The sequence below is a fragment of the Capra hircus genome, chromosome 2, assembly GCF_001704415.2.
Source record: "Capra hircus breed San Clemente chromosome 2, ASM170441v1, whole genome shotgun sequence".
In the NCBI taxonomy this organism is placed as follows: domain Eukaryota; kingdom Metazoa; phylum Chordata; class Mammalia; order Artiodactyla; family Bovidae; genus Capra; species Capra hircus.
The window spans coordinates 35,387,109-35,406,341 of record NC_030809.1 but is presented as its reverse complement, the minus strand read 5'-3'; the positions used below and the strand labels follow the sequence as shown (position 1 = coordinate 35,406,341).

The 19,233-nt window shown below is 36.2% G+C and overlaps 1 protein-coding gene across 4 annotated transcripts in view; it reads right to left on the bottom strand.

The window, feature by feature from the left end:
- Positions 1 to 19,233, bottom strand: part of ERBB4 (erb-b2 receptor tyrosine kinase 4) — a 1,297,156-nt gene that overhangs the window by 1,236,009 nt on the left and 41,914 nt on the right. The gene's annotated exons all lie outside the window — the stretch shown is intronic.

Below are 19,233 nucleotides of genomic sequence, written 5' to 3'. Positions count from 1 at the left end.
GGGATAACCCAGGTCTCCTGCATTGGCAGGCAGATTCTTTTCTGTCTGAGCCACCAGGGAAGCCCAAATGTTAGTTGCTCAGTTGAGTCCAACTCTTTGTGACTCCTTGGACAGTAACCCACCAGACTCCTCTGTCCATGGAACTCTCCAGGCAAGAATACTGGTGTGGATAGCCATTCAGTAAAAATGAAGATAAATTTTAAGATTTTTATTAAAACTAAAATAGCCTTATGATCACCATGGATATTACACAGGTTACCCAGTATATTATAAAACCAAGATTCCTCCAACAAGAGGCTCAATGGGTTTTCATTAAGATTCATTTCTGGTGTTTGCCTTCGTTTTCAAGATAATCTGAATGATAAATAAGAACATCATAATGACAACTTTGAAGAGTCAAAATCTGAATGACACATCTTGTCTCACAGTTCAGGGACTGAATTTGCAGTCCCCATTGCCACCATGTAGAACTTGATTTACTGTACTGAACTAATGAGAAAAGAAAACTGGGGGATTTAAGACACGGATGAGTTAACACCAAGTGAAAGTGCAATGACGAAGGTAAGCATTATGAAATACGTGTAGCATTTTGGATGGAGAAGGCAGGAGGAGAACTGAGTCTTCCTTGGGAAGACTGAAAGACAAATACCATGAACTGCCAACACTCTGTGCCTATGAGAGTTTGGATCACAGTCACACTATGGGCACTGATCTGGTTTCAGAAAAATTATACTGCTGCTTTAAGGTAATGTTAATCTAAAATTTTATTGGTTTTATTATTTTGTATTGATTGATTTTAGTTTTACAGTTGGAAATAAAGAAGTAACATAATGAACTTACAACTAGCTTTTAAGTTATACTATATTAAAAATAACTTTAAAAACCATTAGAATTTAAAGCAGCAATCTAGAGAGGTAGGATGGGGTGGGCGGTGGGAGGGAGGTTCAAGAGGGAGGGGATATATGTATACCTATGGCTGATTCATGTTGAGTATGGAAGAAACCAATACAATATTGTAAACCAATTATCCCTCTATTAAAAGTAAATACATTAAAAATAATAGTAAAACAGCACTAGAATGAGGAGACAACCCCCACTTTGGCTTCTTACAATTTTTTACTTTTAAAGTTTTCACTATTATTCATATTTACAAAATCTCATTTTTTAAAAACAGTATGAGACTGGAGGCAATTACTAAATTAGATGATCTCTTGATATGTCTTAATTTTGATTCTATAATGATAAAGTGTTGTGACAGAAATACTTGATTTGCTTTGAGGAGAGGAAAGCAAAAGTATCACAGCGCTAAACATTCTGTTTAAGGCTATAATTCAATCATATAAAGCATGTCCTAATTATATATTGTCATATTTCTATACAACACATATCTTCTCCTACTCTGGTTTGCCTTAAAGTTATAGCAAACAAAAAATAACTTTCATGTTTTATCTCAAGGAAAAAGACTTTAAAATTCTTATCAGAATATATTATTAACTTTAGCAAACTTTTTTTTCCTACAGAAAGAAAATTCTAAATGCTGAAGTGAGGTAATAAAAACTAAGGTTTTAAATGGAGTCAGTGTGAAAGGTGCCAAAACACTTTAGAGAAGAAGAAATTAATATTTACTACATTTCCACTGGCTTAGGCATTTATTTGCTTTATTCAACAAAGGTAGAGACGTCCCTGCTGGTCCAATAGTTGAGACTTCGTCTTCCAATGCAGGGAGTGTAAGTTTGATCCCTGGTTGGGGAGCTAAGATCCCACAGGTCTTGTGGCCAAAAAGCCAAAGCATAAAACAGAAACAATATGGTAACAAATTCAATGAAGACTTTAACAAAACGGTGACATTCTCAAAATAAAAACAAAATAAAATCGAACAACGGTATATTGAGAATCTGTATGTAGGAGAAACATTCCAAAAGCTGGGAATGCAACCTTGAATATAATCCATACTACACGGCATCAAAGAGATTCGAGTTTAGAAAAGGAACTAGAGAAACAACACAGGTCAATTACCATGACAGCAGAGGAGACTGGCATCAAAAAGGTACAATCCAAAACATCAAGCCCAGAGCTTAGCCCACAATATCTCTATCTCCAAGATCCCATGTGATGTAGTTACTGTAACTCCAGTTTCACTAATGAGGAAACTATATGCATGATACAAAAAATAATTTGTTTCAAAGCATGACTTTGTTCCAACTTACTTTCTAACTTCCTAAAAAGTAAGTAACCCTTCCTTGGGTTTTCTAAGTGCGTTTCTAAGTGATGACTTTATTAATCGCACTGCTCCCTTTCTATTCTCTTGGTCAAGCACATCAGAAAAGTAACAACACAAAACCCACCCTTGTCGAGTTGCTTACCTCCACCTCAATCTTCTGTAATGTGGCTCCAACCCTACCATTTCACCTGCACTGCTCTCAGTTCACTGATAACCTCCAACCTGCCAAATCCTATGGTGAATTTCTAATTGTAATTCTCTTCGACATCTCTGTCATTTGACACTTTGAAATTTTCTGTTTTTCATGAAACTCTCTCCTCTCTTGGCTTGTAAGATACCACTCTGCCTTGCTTTTCCTTCTACTTGTTTTCACTTTTTACTCAGCCTCCTCCCTGGGATCTCTCTTTTTTGTTGGGTTTTTTTTTTTTTTTTTTTGGCCTCTTTGTTAAAAGCCATCCAAATAGGACACCTGAAATGCGTCTTTCTAGCTTCTCACTCCTTACTACTGAAATAATCCCTAAAGGTTGTGAATTCCTATTTCACAGTGTCATTTGTGAGTTCAGGTCTTTATTCTCTCCCACTTGAAAAATAACAATAGCCTTTTAATTATACTCATCTCTCCAGCTTTGACACCTACAGTCCATCATCCCCATTGTTGTCCAAGTGATCTTCTAAATCACAAATCTGGCCTGGCCACCTCTTTATTCATGCTCAGGAACAGTTTATGGTTTACAGAAATAAGTTATAGACACTATATTTCAAAGCATCCTATCAAACTCACAATCAGAATTTGGTTTAAAAGGACAGAATTTTGTCAACTAAAGTTGACTTTAGTTAACATGGACAAACAAGAATTTATTGGAATTTTACCAGATAACTGAATCAGTGAGTTATCTGGTAATTTTGGAGAACCAAGCTCTAGCAAGAACCACAGAAGGTACACCCCAGATAAATTCCTACCACAGAGACACTCTGCTTATAATTCCCCCCCGGTCACAGTGGCCACTGGACAGTAACTTGTGAACACTGATTACCTCATTCTGAACTCTTGAAATGATTACAAATATCTTGAAAATCTCTACTGATCTTCTATTTGTATCAGTAGTATCTTACTGATCATACAGAGGTCAAGGACAGAAAGGAAATAAATCCCCACTTTGGAAATAAACCATAATGGATGGCCAGATATTAGCATCCATCTTTCTTCAGATGATCTCCAAAGAAAAACTGAGTTTATATGCTAGTCAACTGATGAATGTCAACTCACACCCCATATGGTTCAATCAAATTAAGTTCTCTAAAGCTAAAGAAAAAAGGCATTAGCAAGTTTAAAGGAATCATTATTAGATATAATGGGCAGAATAAATAGAACAGGCAGCAGTGATCTTTCCCCTTCTATCCCAGAAGTATATCTGAGAGTCATGATTAAAGGTGTTTTTCTGAGAGTAGATGCAGTTAGTGATACACAGCATATTAACAACCCAACATGACTTGCCTTTCTGTGGGATCTCACTTACAATTGTTTTCCTGCTCTCATACAAGGAATGAGGTTGAACTGAGGCTCAGTACATGACTAAATCAGCTGGATACTCACCAAAACAACCCCAATGACCAAGACTCAAACTTCTTCTAGTTCTCCCATATAGTTCCCTCGCCTGAATTCTCAGCCATAAAGTAAGATTAACAGAAAATGGAATACATTTCCTCTAGTCTATTACGTCAGATGTGAGACAGAAGACGTGTATCCCTTCTTTGGCTCATCAATTTTATCTCACAGGGAAGACTTAACAATATCAGAATCAAAATATGTATCTTGCCAGGTCATGAGAGACAATAAAAATCAACTCTTATTGTACAGTTAAATAAAAACCTAATTAATATCTAAACCTCAAATACCAGTATAGCTAGGACTCTTTCAGAATAAAGGAAAAAACATTATTACATATAGTAATAAATCTACATAGTTCTTATCTGCTGTATATATTTTTAAACATTATCTTTCTGAAGTTAGCTAATCATAAGCAGGTTGGCTCTATAACTAAATCAGAAGGATTGATTGACCATGAGCAGAAGAAAAGTTGTAAATCTCTGTACTGTTTTACTCCTAAAACATGTAAGGTTTGTAAATCAGTTTATTTCCAAATGTATCTAGAACTTGTTCTATATGAACAGAAAATCTATTATGTATATATTTTTTAAAAAAAGGAGTAGTAAGAATTTTTATTCCTAGATTCATTGTATTTTATTAACATTTAACTTTACAGAATCAAAGTTGGGACAGCACAAAGGTCAGGCCTTTATAACTCAAGATCCACATCATTTTAAAAGCAATAGGTTCTCCTTCTTACAGTTATAGTAACATATTGTTTAATCTGTATTTTTCTCTTTGACATCAAAAAAACAGCAATTTATTTCACAGAGGTTCAAGATGGAACTTACGGCTTTAAAAGGGGTGAACTTGGAACAACATTAGGTCTGGAACAGGATTATCTTAGAAGAAAATACATAATTTCATTGGAATTTTAAAATTTCTTAAAGAAATTTTAAATATATGGAAAAGCAGATTACTGCCTTTTGTTGATTAACCATCTAGAATTTTCTTTTGAAATTATAGTTTAGAAAACTATTTTGATTCCTAGTATTTAGGATCTATCATTTTTGGAAAACTCATCCTTCAGTTTCTATGATACCTTCTAATTTACAAACTTAGATGCAATGTTTTATTTCTTTTGTTACCCTAGCAATATGAACATTCAAAACTATTGACATTCCAAAGAACACATTAAATCTGGATTGTATAAATTTCCTGACCCTGGTCTTCATTTCACAGCATTCCTGAATACTCTCACTGTCACAAGAACAAACAGTCTTTGTTGCACATAAATGTTGCATACAAAGACATTTTCAAACAAATTCTTGAAGTGCCACTTTCAAAAAAAGTAACAATTTTTTGGCATGTTCTTAGAAGCAGAGACCAAATAGACCTATTGGAGATTCAGTACCAAGAAGCAAAAATAATGTAAAGCTTATTAAAACAAACATGAAGCTCTGCAAAAAATAAAATAAGGGAAAATAATAATTTGGTTAGGAGGTTGAAAGCAATGCACCTATACAAGATTATATGTATCTTCACTGAAACGTGGCTAGCTAAACAAGAGCACTGTTTTGGATTTTAAACAATGGATTTATAAAGAAACAGACTGAACTATAACAGTGTTTGATGACAATCAAAAGATACATCTATTTGAATTTCTAAAGATTATTATAACACTAATTGTAGTGAAGGGGAGAAGGGGACAACCGAGGATGAGATGGCTGGATGGCATCACGGACCCGATGGACGTTGAGTCTGAGTGAACTCCGGGAGATGGTGATGAACAGGGAGGCCTGGCGTGCTGCGATTCATGGGGTCACAAAGAGTCAGACATGACTGAGTGACTGAACTGAACTGAACTGAACTGAACTGAATTGTAGTGTGGTCACTAAATTAAGTTGAAATTTAAAATAACAGTTTAAAATTCTGTAAGAAATATAAATCCACATACCATAATAGCAATTGCTCAGGAGGAAAGAAAGAAAATTCACTGCCTAATTTTAATATTAGAGTTGATTTTATAAGTTCATATGATTTAAATGTAACTGAAAATAGTATTGCTATGCTTTACAGTGAAAAAAATGCTAAATTGTAAATAAAATGAAAAAAGTATCCTAAAGTAACTAACATACATTTAAAATGACCATATGATCAGACATATTGGGTTAGACAACAAGTTCATTCTGGTTTTTCTGTAAGCTATCATGGGAAAACTCAAATGAACTTCTTGGCCAACCCAATATTATATTGCTCCATCTGTGAAGCTCAGATATAAGGTAAGGTATCAGATCTAGAGAAAGAAATCCTATGTTTCAGGCTTACTGCTTATTACTTTAAGAACTTTCAGTTCAGTTCAGCTCAGTTCAGTCGCTCAGTCGTGTCCGACTCTTTGCTAAGTCATTTAATTTTCTTGGTTTTCATCAGCCATCTACTAAAACAGAATGATTGTTTCTTAGCATGAAGGAATACAGAAAACACTTTATAGGTTGTACAACACAGAATATTAGGAAAAATACTATTATTATAATATAAGGCAGATAAGGTTAGTTTTATTTCATAGAGTAACCGTTTGTTATAACAGATAACACAAAAAACCTAGTCCAATTACAATTATTGAGTATTTTTAATGTTGAGTCTGCTAGAATGTTTTCTATTTTAATTTCAATATTAAATATTTTTTTAACAGATGTGCTCAATCAGTCATGTCTGACTGCAACCACATGGACTATAGCCTTCCAGGCTCCTCTGTTCATGGGCTTTCCCAGGCAAGAATACTGGACTAGGTTGCCATTTCCTTCTCCAGGGAATCTTCCTGTCCCAGGGATCGAACCTAAGTGTCCCGTGCCTTTACCACTGAGGCAAATTATTTACCACGGGAGTTGGTGATGGACAGGGAGGCCTGGTGTGCTGCGATTCATGGGGTCGCAGAGAGTTGGACACGACTGAGCAACTAAACTGAACTGAAAGCCCTTTTTAACAGATATATGTTGTTAACATATTCTGATTATTTGATTCATGTTTTTTGAAATTTAGGTCTACATACACTTGTGAAAATAAACAAAAGTAATTATTTAAATAAGTCAACAACAGGGTTTCCCTGGTGGTACCATGGTAAAGAATCTGCTTACCAATGCAGGGGACAAGGGTTTGATCCCTGGTCTGGGAAGATCTCACATGCTATGGAGCAACTAAAGACTGCCCGCCACAACTACTGAGCCCATGCCCTAGTGCCCTGGACCCGCAACTTCTGAACTTGCCTGATGTAACTACTGAATCCTGTGTGCCTAGATCCCGTGCTCCTCCATAAGAGAAGCCATCATAATGAGAAACCAGTGCACCATAACAAACAGCAGCCCCTGCTCACCACCACTAGAGAAAGCCCATAGAGCAATGAAGATTTGGTGCAACCAAAAATAAATAAATAAGTTAAGAAAAGATATAAGTCAACAACAAAGGAACCACAGTTTATCCACAAAATGACTACTTTTTTATGGGAAGCTGTTTTTATGAGTCCATCTAATGTACATACACACACACTCTATTTTCCATAGTGCCTTTCCCCAAGAAAGCATCTTATGATACATACTCAAAGTTTACTTATTATTAACAATTAATGCAGAGAAATAGGCAAACATAAAAGTACTACATTATTTGGAGATAATGTCCATTTTTCAAATATTTTTATTAAAAATATACCTAAGACTTCCAAAAATATTAATTATTATGACATGGTACGGCTCAGATGGACCAGGGTTCAATCTCTGGGTCAGATCTCCTGGAGAAGGAAATGGCAACCCACTCCAGTATTCTTGCCTGGAAAATCCCATGGAAGAGGAGCCTGGTGGGCTACACCCCATGGGGTTGCAAAGAGTTGGACACAACTCAATGGACGTGAATCTGAGTGAACTCCGGGAGTTGGTGATGGACAGGGAGGCCTGGCGTGCTGTGCTTCATGGGGTCGCAGAGAGTCGGACACGACTGAGCGACTGAACTGAACTGAACTGAGTGACTAACACACAAACTTTGCTAACACTGTACGAATCCTAATAAATTCTCATATATATTAAGTTATATCACTTCAATAAATAGCCTCTATATCAATTATATTTAGGGTATTAGCAAGTACCTTCCAGATACATAGTTCAAAATTTATAATAATTTTAATACTAGCATTTTTTAAATTAATGTTATTTGAAGTCAGTCAAGGATTAGTGTTAGAATTTACTGAAATCTAATCAATATAATTCTATCATAATACTACCAAATTTTGTACTGATACTCATTAAATTAATTTTCTGTAACATGGTAATGGTGGTGGTTTAGTTGCTAAGTCATGTCTGACTCTTATTCATGAACTGTAGCCTACCAGGCTCCTCTATCCATGGGATTTTCCAGGCAAGAATTTTGGAGGGGGCTGCCATTTCCTTCTCCAGGAGATTTTCCTAAATCAGCAACCAAACCTGCATCTCCTGTTTCAGAGGCAGATTCTTTACTGACTGAGCTACCAAGGGAAACCTGTAACTCTGTGACCTTTAGTTTCTTTTATTACCGTCAGTACAAAATGGGATTTTAGGTGGCAATCTTAGCATTTTGTGAATTATCCTCTTCAGTCTAAATAAGCCCATTTAATTTTTTACTTTTCAAGTAAAGCAGAAATTAGTAACACAACAATAAATCAAAGGAATTAGTTTTATTGTTAGAACATTAAGAGAAACACAAGGAAAAATTGTATTAAGAATATATACATTACAAAAAACAATGCCCAATAGATATGTATTAGATAAAAATATTATTCACAGATGACAGATTGATAACAAAGGCAATCTTTCTCCAGGTTTAACCAGGGTAAGAAACAGATTATCTCAATAAGGAAAAGAATCAACAAGTTCATGAAAAAAGGCTATTCTAAGTATGCAAGTATGTTCTCCACCCACTCTTAATATTCAAAAAGAGGTAACTTTGAAATGGACATACAGAAAGACTCCACAGATCCTTAATATTATTGGATACATCTCAAGAAAACAAAAATGCAACAGTATATTAAAATAACTGAATATATTTTTCTTTTTACACAGAAATGAAAATGACCCCAGTTAAAATAAATTCCTAGATATTAGTGACCAACTGAGGTTAATGGCCTGAAGCTATACTTTAGGCAATTAACTCCACCCAGCCATTCATTAATCCTCAGGAAATACCCAGGTCTGCGATTGTTACTGCTTAATTATAACCCAAATGGAACCATGAGAGATGAGAACAGCAATGTGATTGGATAATGTACAAAAATTAAGTTCTCCATGAATGCCTTGTACATATTAATTAAAATTGCATCACCCTTAAAAAAATCCATATGCCTATATTTCTTTTCCATTTTTAGTTCATAACAGCAATAATGACTTTGATACTGGGCATTTTCTGGAAATTAATAGCCAGTGGATATTAATGGTCCTTGGATGTACCTTGGGCCATCCACTCATCCACTCCTCGTTAATCATTAATCCCTATGAAATGCCCAGCTATTGCTTAATTAACTTTATAATGTAGTTATTGCAGATATGACATGATAGAAAGATTTTTATTTTTAAGCTTCCAAAAACAACTTTCAACTCAAAACAGCCTTGCAAAAATCCAATTTCAGATTTCTGAAACATACATGAAAAGTAAGAATTAAGAGGTGATGTCAGCAAGATGGAGAGCTTGTTGTTCAGTTGCTAAGTCATGTCTGATTCTTTGAGACCTCATGGACTGCAGCATGAGTCTCCTCTGTCCTCCACTGTTTCCTGGAGTTTGTTCAAATTCATGAACATTGAGTTGGTGACGCTATCTAACCATCCCATCCTTTGCCATCTCCTTCTCCTTCAATCTTTCCCAGCATCAGTATCTTTACCAATGAGTCAGCATTTGGCAACATGTGGCCAAAGTACTGGAGCTTCAGCTTCAGCAACAGTCCTTCCAATGAATATTCAGAGTTGATTTCCTTTAGGATTGACTGGTCTGATTTCCTTGCAGTCGAAGAATATTGGATTGGGTTCCCATTTCCTCCTCCTGTGGACCACATTTTGTCAGGTTACTTTATTATGACTTGTCCGTGTTGAGTGGCCCTGCATGGCATGGCTCATAGCTTCATTGACTTATACAAATCCCTTCACTATGACAAGGATGTGATCCATGAATGGAGATAGAGGGCAAGGAAATCCCAATACTCATCTTCCAAAGAAAAATCCCCAAAGTAATAAATAAATAATCACAACTAGAGAAAATAACTCAGGGAAAGCTCTGGACTACAACCAAACAACATCAAAAAACCCTATAAGGCTCAAAATGCAAGGATGGGATCACAGAAAAACACAGGAAGCCTATTACCTATGTCGCCCCATCTGTCCAGTACAGAGAAGTTTGGAGCCAGAAAGGATAGCCTCAGAGGAAATTTCACTCCATGGGGTAAGGAGAGCAGGAGAACCCAAGATTTACAACAGTGGAGTTTTGCAGCCTTTGCTCCAGGGGTCTTCCACAGGCTTCACCAATGCTGATTACACTGACAGACCTGCCTAAAGTTGCCACAGCACCTACTCTCTGTGACTGGAGCTGTTGCCGGAGTGGGACTGGCCCTCAGAAGCCCCAGTCCCTTTTGTGTCCTCCTATCTGGGATGTGAACACCACAGCACCTCACCACATGTAGAAGGGGACCAGAGCTGACACTGCTCTGGACTCCACACCATCAGGACTCTGACCTGTCATGGTGGGGAAGTCCTACTAAGGCTCTAAGCCCAGCTCTACTGTGACCAATTATATGCCAACAAACTGGATAACCTACAGAAATGAATACATTCCTAGAAACACACTGCCTTTATTCACCTTCTACAAAGGACTGGACAAAGGCAAAGCAAGGCAGAAGTGCTGGAGTCCAAAGGCACAGGCACCCCAGGCATCTCCATCAGCCTCAAGAGCCTGAATTGGCAGCACTGCTGGAACGCCCTTGTGGTGGGAGGTTTGCAGCGGTGGTTTCTTAAGCTCCTCCAGCTACACACCTTGTGGGTCACCCAGACTGGGCACAGAGCAGATGCAGAGGGGACAGCAGCCCATGCAGGGCATCAGGTGCATCAGGGAAGGGAGGCAGCAGAGCTTGCATGTGGGGGCAAAGCTTCTGGCATGCACCTATGCCACCCCCCTAAAAAATAATGACTGGATCATAAGAAATAGACAATCTGAACAGAATAATAATGAGTAAGGAAATTGAATCAGGAATCAAAAATCTCCTACCACAGAAAGGTTCAGAACCTGATGTTTTTACTGGTGAATGCCATCAAATATTTAAAGAATGAATACTGATACTTCTCAAACGCTTTCAAAAAACGGAATAGAAACTCAGTTTAGGAGGACAACATCATGCTGATAACAAAGCCAGGGGACACCATAAGAAAATTGCAGACCAATATCTCTGATGAATATTGATTTAAAATATTATCAACCAAATATGAGCAAACTGAACTCAACACTACATTAAAAGACTCATCCATCATGATCAAGTGAGATTTACCCCTGGGATGGAAGGATCATTCTACATACACAATCAAAAAATGTGATATGCCACATTAATAGAATTAAAGAAAAAATCACTGGAATAGCTCAATAGATGCAGAAAAAGCATTTTACAAATCATAACATTTTTCATAGTTAAAAAGCCTCTAAACCTGGCTTTAAAGGAAAATACTTCAATACAATAAATGGAATATATGGCAGATGCAAAGCTAATATCACATTCAGTGGTGAGAGGCTGAAAACTTTTCCTTTGAAATTGGGAACAAGACAAGGGTGCCTACTCTGACAACTGTCATTCAACAATGTACTGGAAGCCTCAGCTAGAGAGAGTAATCCGGCAAAAAAAGTGATCAAAGGTATCCAAATTGGGAAGAAAGAAGAAAATTTTCATTATTTACAAATGCTATATCATATCTAGAAAACCCTAATGATATCAAAACAACTGTTAGAACTAATAAAAAATAAAGTTGTAAGATATAAAATCAATATACAAAAACAATGTGTGTTTCTATACACTAGTAACAAACTATCTGAAAGAGAAATTAAGAAAGCAATCCCTTTTGCAGTAGCATATAAAATAATTCTTAGGAATAAATTTAACCAAGAAGGTTTAAGACCTGTACCCTGAAAAATATAAGGCATTGATGAGAGACTGAAGAAAACACGAACAAATGGAAAGATATGTCATGTTCTCAGACTGGAAGAATTAATACTGTGAAAATGTCCATACTACCTAGAGTGATCTACAGATTCAATGTAATCCCAATCAAATATCTAACTGCATTTTTCACAAACTTTGTAAATTATCCCAAATTTTGTATGAAACCAAAAAACACCCCATATAGCAAAAGCAATCTTGAGAAATAAGAACAAAGCTGAAGGTACCACACTACCTAACTTCAAACTATATTACAAAGCTATAGTGATCATGGAGGTATGGTATTGACATAAAAACAGGCATATAGACCAGTGGAACAGAACAGAGGCCCCAGATACAAACTCCTGTAAGTGAAAGTGAAGTCGCTCAGTCATGTTCGACTCTTTGTGACCCCATGGACTGTAGCCCACCAGGTTCCTCCATCCATGGAATTTTCCAGGCAAGAGTACTCGAGTGGGTTGGCATTTCTTTCTCCAGGGGATCTTCCCGACCCAGGGATTGAACCCGGGTCTCCCGCATTGCAGGCAGATGCTTTACCATCTGAGCCACCAGGGAAGCCAAACTCCTGTATATGTGGTCAATTAATTTTTGACAAGGGTGCCAAGTACATACAATGGGAAAAGGACAATCTCTTCAGTAACCGCTGCTAGGAAAACTGGACATCTACGTGCAAAGAAATAAAACTGAAACTATGTGTTACACAACTCACAAAAATTAACTCAAAATGGATTAAGAGATTAAGAACTTACATATAAAACACATAGGGAAAATAAATATAAAAAACATAGGGGAAAAGTCCAAAAAATTGGTATTGGAAGTGAGATTCCTTAAACTACATAAATTCTATACAGTAAAGGAAACAATGGATAAATTGAAAAGATAATCCACAGAATATGAGAAAATATTCACAACCATAAATCTACTAAGGGGTTAATATCTAAAATATATAAATAATTCATACAACTCAAAAGCAGAAAAGTGAATAATTCAGTTGAAAATGGGCAAAGGAACCAAACAGACATGCTTCCAAAGAAGACATAAAAATGCCAACAGGTGTATGAAAAAGTGCTCAACATCACTAATCAACAGGGAAATGCAAATCGAAACACAATGAAATCTCACTTCCCACCTGTTAGGATGGCTGTCATCAAAAAGACGAGAGATGACAAATGCAGGTGACGCTGTGAAAAAAGGGAAGCTTTATAAATTGTTGAGGTGAAAATATAAAATGTTACAGCCATTAAGGAAAACAGTAAGCAGTTCCTCAAAAAAATTTAAAACTGAACTAACATATTATCCAGTAAGACCCCTGAGTGTATATCCAAGGGAATTGAAATCAGTATCTCAAAGAGACATGTGCAAGCCGAGGCCCACTACAGAATCTTTTACAGCAGCCAAGATATGAAAACAATCTAAATGTTGTTCAATGGGTGAACAGATGGGGGAAATTTACACACACACACACACACACACATACGCCCAATGGAAAATTATTCACGCATAAAAAAAAGAAGAAAATCTTGCCATTCACAATAGCATAGGAAATGTGGAAGGCATTATGCTAACTGAAATTAGCCAGATAAAGAAAGAGAAATATTGTATTATATCACTTATATACGGAATCAGAATGGAAAAAAAAAGAATGGTAGTTGACAAGGGTTTGGTAGTTGGGGAAATAGGGTGTTACTAGTCAAAGGGTCCAAACTTTCAGGTGTCATAAAGGCAAGTTCTAAGGCTCTAACGTTCAGCATAGTGACTACAGTCAGTACTGTACGCTTGAAATTTACTGAGAATAGAACTTAAGCACTGTCACCACACATACATGCCATCTACATTAGCTATGTGCGGTATGGATGTACTAATTAACTTGATTTCTGTAATCATTATACAATGTATATGTATATCAAATAACCACACTGTATAATTCAAATATATACAATTATATATTTTATATATGTGTCAATTATTCCTCAATAAAGTTAAAAAATTATTAAGACAAATCTCCTTCTAGTCACGAGACTAGAAAAAAAGGTATAGTTTAATAAAGCTAATTTTTAATAAAGGATGGTACTCAATAGTGAAATAATTATGATAAAATGATCATATTGTTGGAGTAGAAAATGGCAACCCCGATCCCTGGGTAGGAAAGATCCCCTGGAGAAGGAAATGGTAACCCACTCCAGTAGTCTTGCCTGGAGAATCCCATGGATGGAGAAGCCTGGTAGGCTACAGTCCATGGGGTCGCAAAGAGTCGGACAGGACTGAGCGACTTCACTTTCACTTTCCAGTATTCTTGCTTGGAAAATCTCCTGGACAGAGAAGTCAGGCGGGCTACAGTCCATGAGGTTTCAAAGAGTTAGACACGACTGAATGACTAAGCATGTATACACAATCATATTTTTCAATATGATTTACCTACTTTGTTTTTTCAAAATTTTAATATGTAATAGAAAAAATTGGCTAAAATGCAGTTCTATTTGCAGCTTTATTATAAAAATATGATTTTTTTCAATTTTATACACATGTGGAGAGAATATTAAGAATGAGAGCTTTGAAAGTTTTGATCTGGAGAGAACATAGACATCACTTAATTAATGCCTCTTTCACAGAAGAGGAGAAAAGAAATTCCAAGAATTAACATAACTAGCTTGAGTCATGTTGCCTCTGTAGAACAAAAGGGATGAAGTCTTCTTTCTGTCTCCTCTCTCACAACTTAGAGCCCTTACAACTTCCTGTGACACTTGGATGCATGGGTTGCATCTCTACCCGTTTGCAGCTTATGTCAAAAGCTATACGTCTTCTAAACTTGTCAAATGACCAACCAGATTTCTTGCAACTAGAGGGAGATAAGAGTAAGTGTTAGTCAGTCATGTCCAACTCTCTGAGACTGCATGGACTGTAACCTAACAGGCTCCTCTGTCCATGGGATTCTCCAGGCAAGAATACTGGAGTGGGTTGCCATGCCCTCCTCCGAGGGATCTTCCCCATTCAGAGAACAAACCCACTTCTCTCACGTTTCCTGCACTGGCAGGCAGAAACCAGCACCACCTGGATAAAGTGTAATCAAATTTTGCTCTTTCGGAGAGATTATTTTAAGCAAAGTTGGAAAAAATTTGGCTTTAAAAATTATTAATTTAAGTTAACATAGAATTTCAATAGTCGAACAGTCCTTTTAGTTTTTCTTTTATATTTATTTTATGCTTTATTTTATGTAGTAAAGACATTTTAGGAGAGCCCAGGGTGTAAATGTGCTCAAGTTATTAAGTTATAACAATATGGTTTTTCTCTTAATATTATTCAAGCAGAATATATATTTAAAATATTCAAAATTGACCCAAACTGTAACAAAATCCAAGCAGTGATTAATAAAAGTATTACTATTTTTTCTCCTTGCAAATCTTAGTTTTGTTCTTGTTTTAGTGGAGGCTGAATGTTGAAATTAATGAAATTAAAAATTAATTACAATTAACTTTAGATTAATTTTTAAAAATAATTAAAAATGGAAAGGACTGTGGGAAATAATGTATTTCAGACTGTATTTTAGATATAATCTCAACCATGGTAAATGATTAACCTAATTTCTTCAGTTACTTATTCTGATGCTTATTTACATTATTATGTTGGTCAGGCCTACTTTTTCCACATTAAAACCATACTGAAATAGAAAACGAACAGTGTTGTTTTTACGTGAAAACTGTTAAGAAAATCCCCATCTCCTCATCCATGTGCCTTTCCTCTGTGTAGCATTAACCAGGGTTTGGAAAGAGGTACCATGAGCGGTAACTACTTAGTTGTGTCAGAGTAGTTTAAGCTTGGTAAGTTTTAGCACCCATTGTTCCTCAAGGGGAAAAAAGAAACTGCCTTAAATTGCGTTAGTTGGCTCAATCGTGTACAACTCTTTGTGACCCCATGGACTGTAGCCCACCAGGCCGCTCCGTCCATGGAATCAAACCATTGTCTCCTGCATTGCAGATTCTTTACCATCTGAGCCACCAGGGAAGCCCTAAACAAAAGAAATTATCTTACATTGTAAACCTACTACTTTATTAGCCTATAATATAGGCATTTTTCAGCCCTACTAGGAGCTAATTAAAGGCACATAGTATCTGTCTCAAACTATCTGGTCTACTAGATGTTCTTAACAAATGTACTGTTTTCATACTGGATATAGTTAAACTTTTAAGTTAATCAATGCTTATGATAGAAAGCTACCTGCCTGATCATGTGCTTCACCTGACAGCACTTGAGAGAAGCCCACTGATCCCTAAAATTAACCCTGGCACATAATTATAGCCTTCAGGAAAGACCAGCTCTAGAATACATTATCTTGGCTACAAAATCAAGATCCCTTAAATTACATAGATGAGTGTCACATATGTGCATAATTAGAAAGTTAGGATTGTGCTTTTACCTGTTAAGCATATGACTTGCAAATGTAACCATGTAATATGTATTACTATTTATTTTGTTTATTAACTTACACAGGACTTTGTTTTCTTATTTTGCTGATTCCCCTCATAAAAATAACAACCAGAGATTTAAGTTATGTTTTGACAATTATATGACTTAAAATTACACTTTAAAAAGTGAATATAGTGGAAAAAAAAAAGGTTAATGTTTCTATGAATACAGAAACATGTCTTGGAACGTGGGAGAATGGGAATTCTAACTTGTATACTGTCATGTAAGAATTGAATCGCCAGTCCATGTCTGACGTAGGGTGCAGCTTGCTTGGGGCAGGTGCATGGGGATGACCAGAGAGATGTTGTGGGGAGGGAGGTGGGAGGGGGTTCATGTTGGGAACGCATGTAAGAATTAAAGATTTTAAAATTTAAAAAAAAATAAAAAAATTAAAAAAAAAAAAAAGAAAACAAAAGAGACAAACCAAAAGACAAATACACATACAAGGTTGACAAGTTCCTAGAAAATAAATTGAAAACCCATTAAGCCCTGGAAAAAAAAAAAAAAAATAATGCCTATGATAGGGATATGGAAAGTATTAACTACACATACACAAAACTGATGAACATGTTATTTCACTTAAAGCATTTTAGGATGGGTGGAAAATTTTTGAACAGAACCAGAAATGGAGGCCAATTCTGAAAATGGGAAAGAATCAATATACTTAGTCGCCAGCGCACCTGATCAAAAAATAGGTACACCATGTATATTATACTTTGCATGTAAGCACGTATGTGTACATAGACACACAAACTCAATCAACTGAAGAGTTATTCTTGGATTTTGAAGGGACCATGCCACTACTTGCAAATATTTTCTTTGCTAATTGGTAAAAGTATCAGAAAATGATTCTCTGATAAATGTTCACTTGCATATATACAACAGAGGTACCTGTCAACCCCAACTATAGTTCACAATGGGCTTCCCTTGCGGCTCAAAGGGTAAAGAATCTGCCTGCAATGCAGGAGACCCAGGTTGGGAAGATCCCCTGGAGGAGGGCATGCCAACACACTCCAGTATTCTTACCTGGAGAATCCCCATGGACAGAGGAGCCTGGTAGGCAATAGTCCATGGGACTGCAAAGAGTCAGACACGACTAAGAAATTCTCACTTTTCATAGCTCACAATAATTATTTTTTCAAGTCTTTCCAATGCATATACTACAATAGGAGACTACTAGATAAAATTTTGTTCTCATGTAACCTTGATAATATATATATATTTTTAAATACAGGTAAAGAAGTATTTTATATTTTAATATATAGGTTTCATTTTCCCAATCCTTACACAATTTACCTATCTCAAGTGATCAGCATCTCCATGCTGACTTTATATTTAATTTGAAAAAATAATATGGCTTAAACCACCTACTAAGATGGTTTTCCTAATTTGCTTAAATTCTATACTCAGCATTTTCACTTTTTTTCAGATCACAATTAATACTTTCCTTTTTAAAATTAAATATATTAGGAACATCTGTTTGAATACTGTCTTTTATTTTAAATGTATTTTTTAAAAAAATAAAATGAGTACATCTAAATGGAGAATTCTTGGACTCCAACTCAAATTTTAATCCATTCATTAACTTAAATCAGTCCCTTTCAGTAATTTGGTATCACCAAACTGGTCCTTCAGAGAAGGCAATGGTACCCCACTTCAGTACTTCTGCCTGGAAAATCCCATGGACAGAGGAGCGTGGTAGGCTGTAGTCCATGGAGTGGCTGAACGTCGGACACGACTGAGCGACTTCACTTTCACGCGTTGGAGAAAGAAATGGCACCCACTCCAGTGTTCTTGCCTGGAGAAACCCAGGGACAGGGGAGCCTGGTGGGCTGCCGTCTCTGGGATCGCACAGAGTCGGACATGACTTAGCAGCAGCAGCGGCAGCAAACTGGTCCTTCCTTTTCCATCAGTTATGTAGTAACAAACTACTGAAGGCTTTGAAACTGAAGCAGAAAAATATATATATTCCTTACTTGATTAAATAGTCAATGAAATATTTTTAAGTAAAGTAATTGTATAAAAACCCAATGTTTGCTATTCAAAGGATTATTTAGAGAAATGAGAATATTTTCTCAGTATAGGCTACTGTGGTTCTTTAGCTGTGCGCCTATGAAAGTCTGGATAGGAATAATGGTCCAAAAAGAGATAAAGATACTGGCCTAAGAAACTTTTCAAAGAATGACGGACAAAAAAGGAAGATGATAGCATAGAATCAATTACTATAACCATGCTCGTCTGAAGGAATGTTAAAGTAGTGGTTTCTTTAGCAGACACAAAAACACAGGAGCCTGAGAACAAACCCTGTTTAGTATCGGTTTGAATATTTGTTGAAGTTAACATGAATGGGGAACACTTAACTAGAGATATTCAGAGGATAGCTGGAGATTTAAAAAAGAACTTGAGTGAAAAATCTGAAGTTATAGACAAGACCAGAAAATCAGGTATTTTGTTCATGCTATCTTTCTGTCTCAAGTCTCAGGCATACTTCAGGGGGCAAAGATCACTCTAAAAGTGACTTCTCTGAAAGAGATAAATACCGTATCAAAACATGTTAAACATAAACCATTGAATACTGATTGCTAACAAATAATACCTTTCCTCTGAATTTATTTTTCCTTAGAGAAAAGCAATGTCTAGTTCACAGACAGCTAGTTTAGCATTTTAAACTCACTTTTTAGTGATCAAATGGGTAAAAGAATACAGACAGCCTCAGATAAATTATCTACCATTTCATTGAAAGTTTCTTTGCATAGCTTT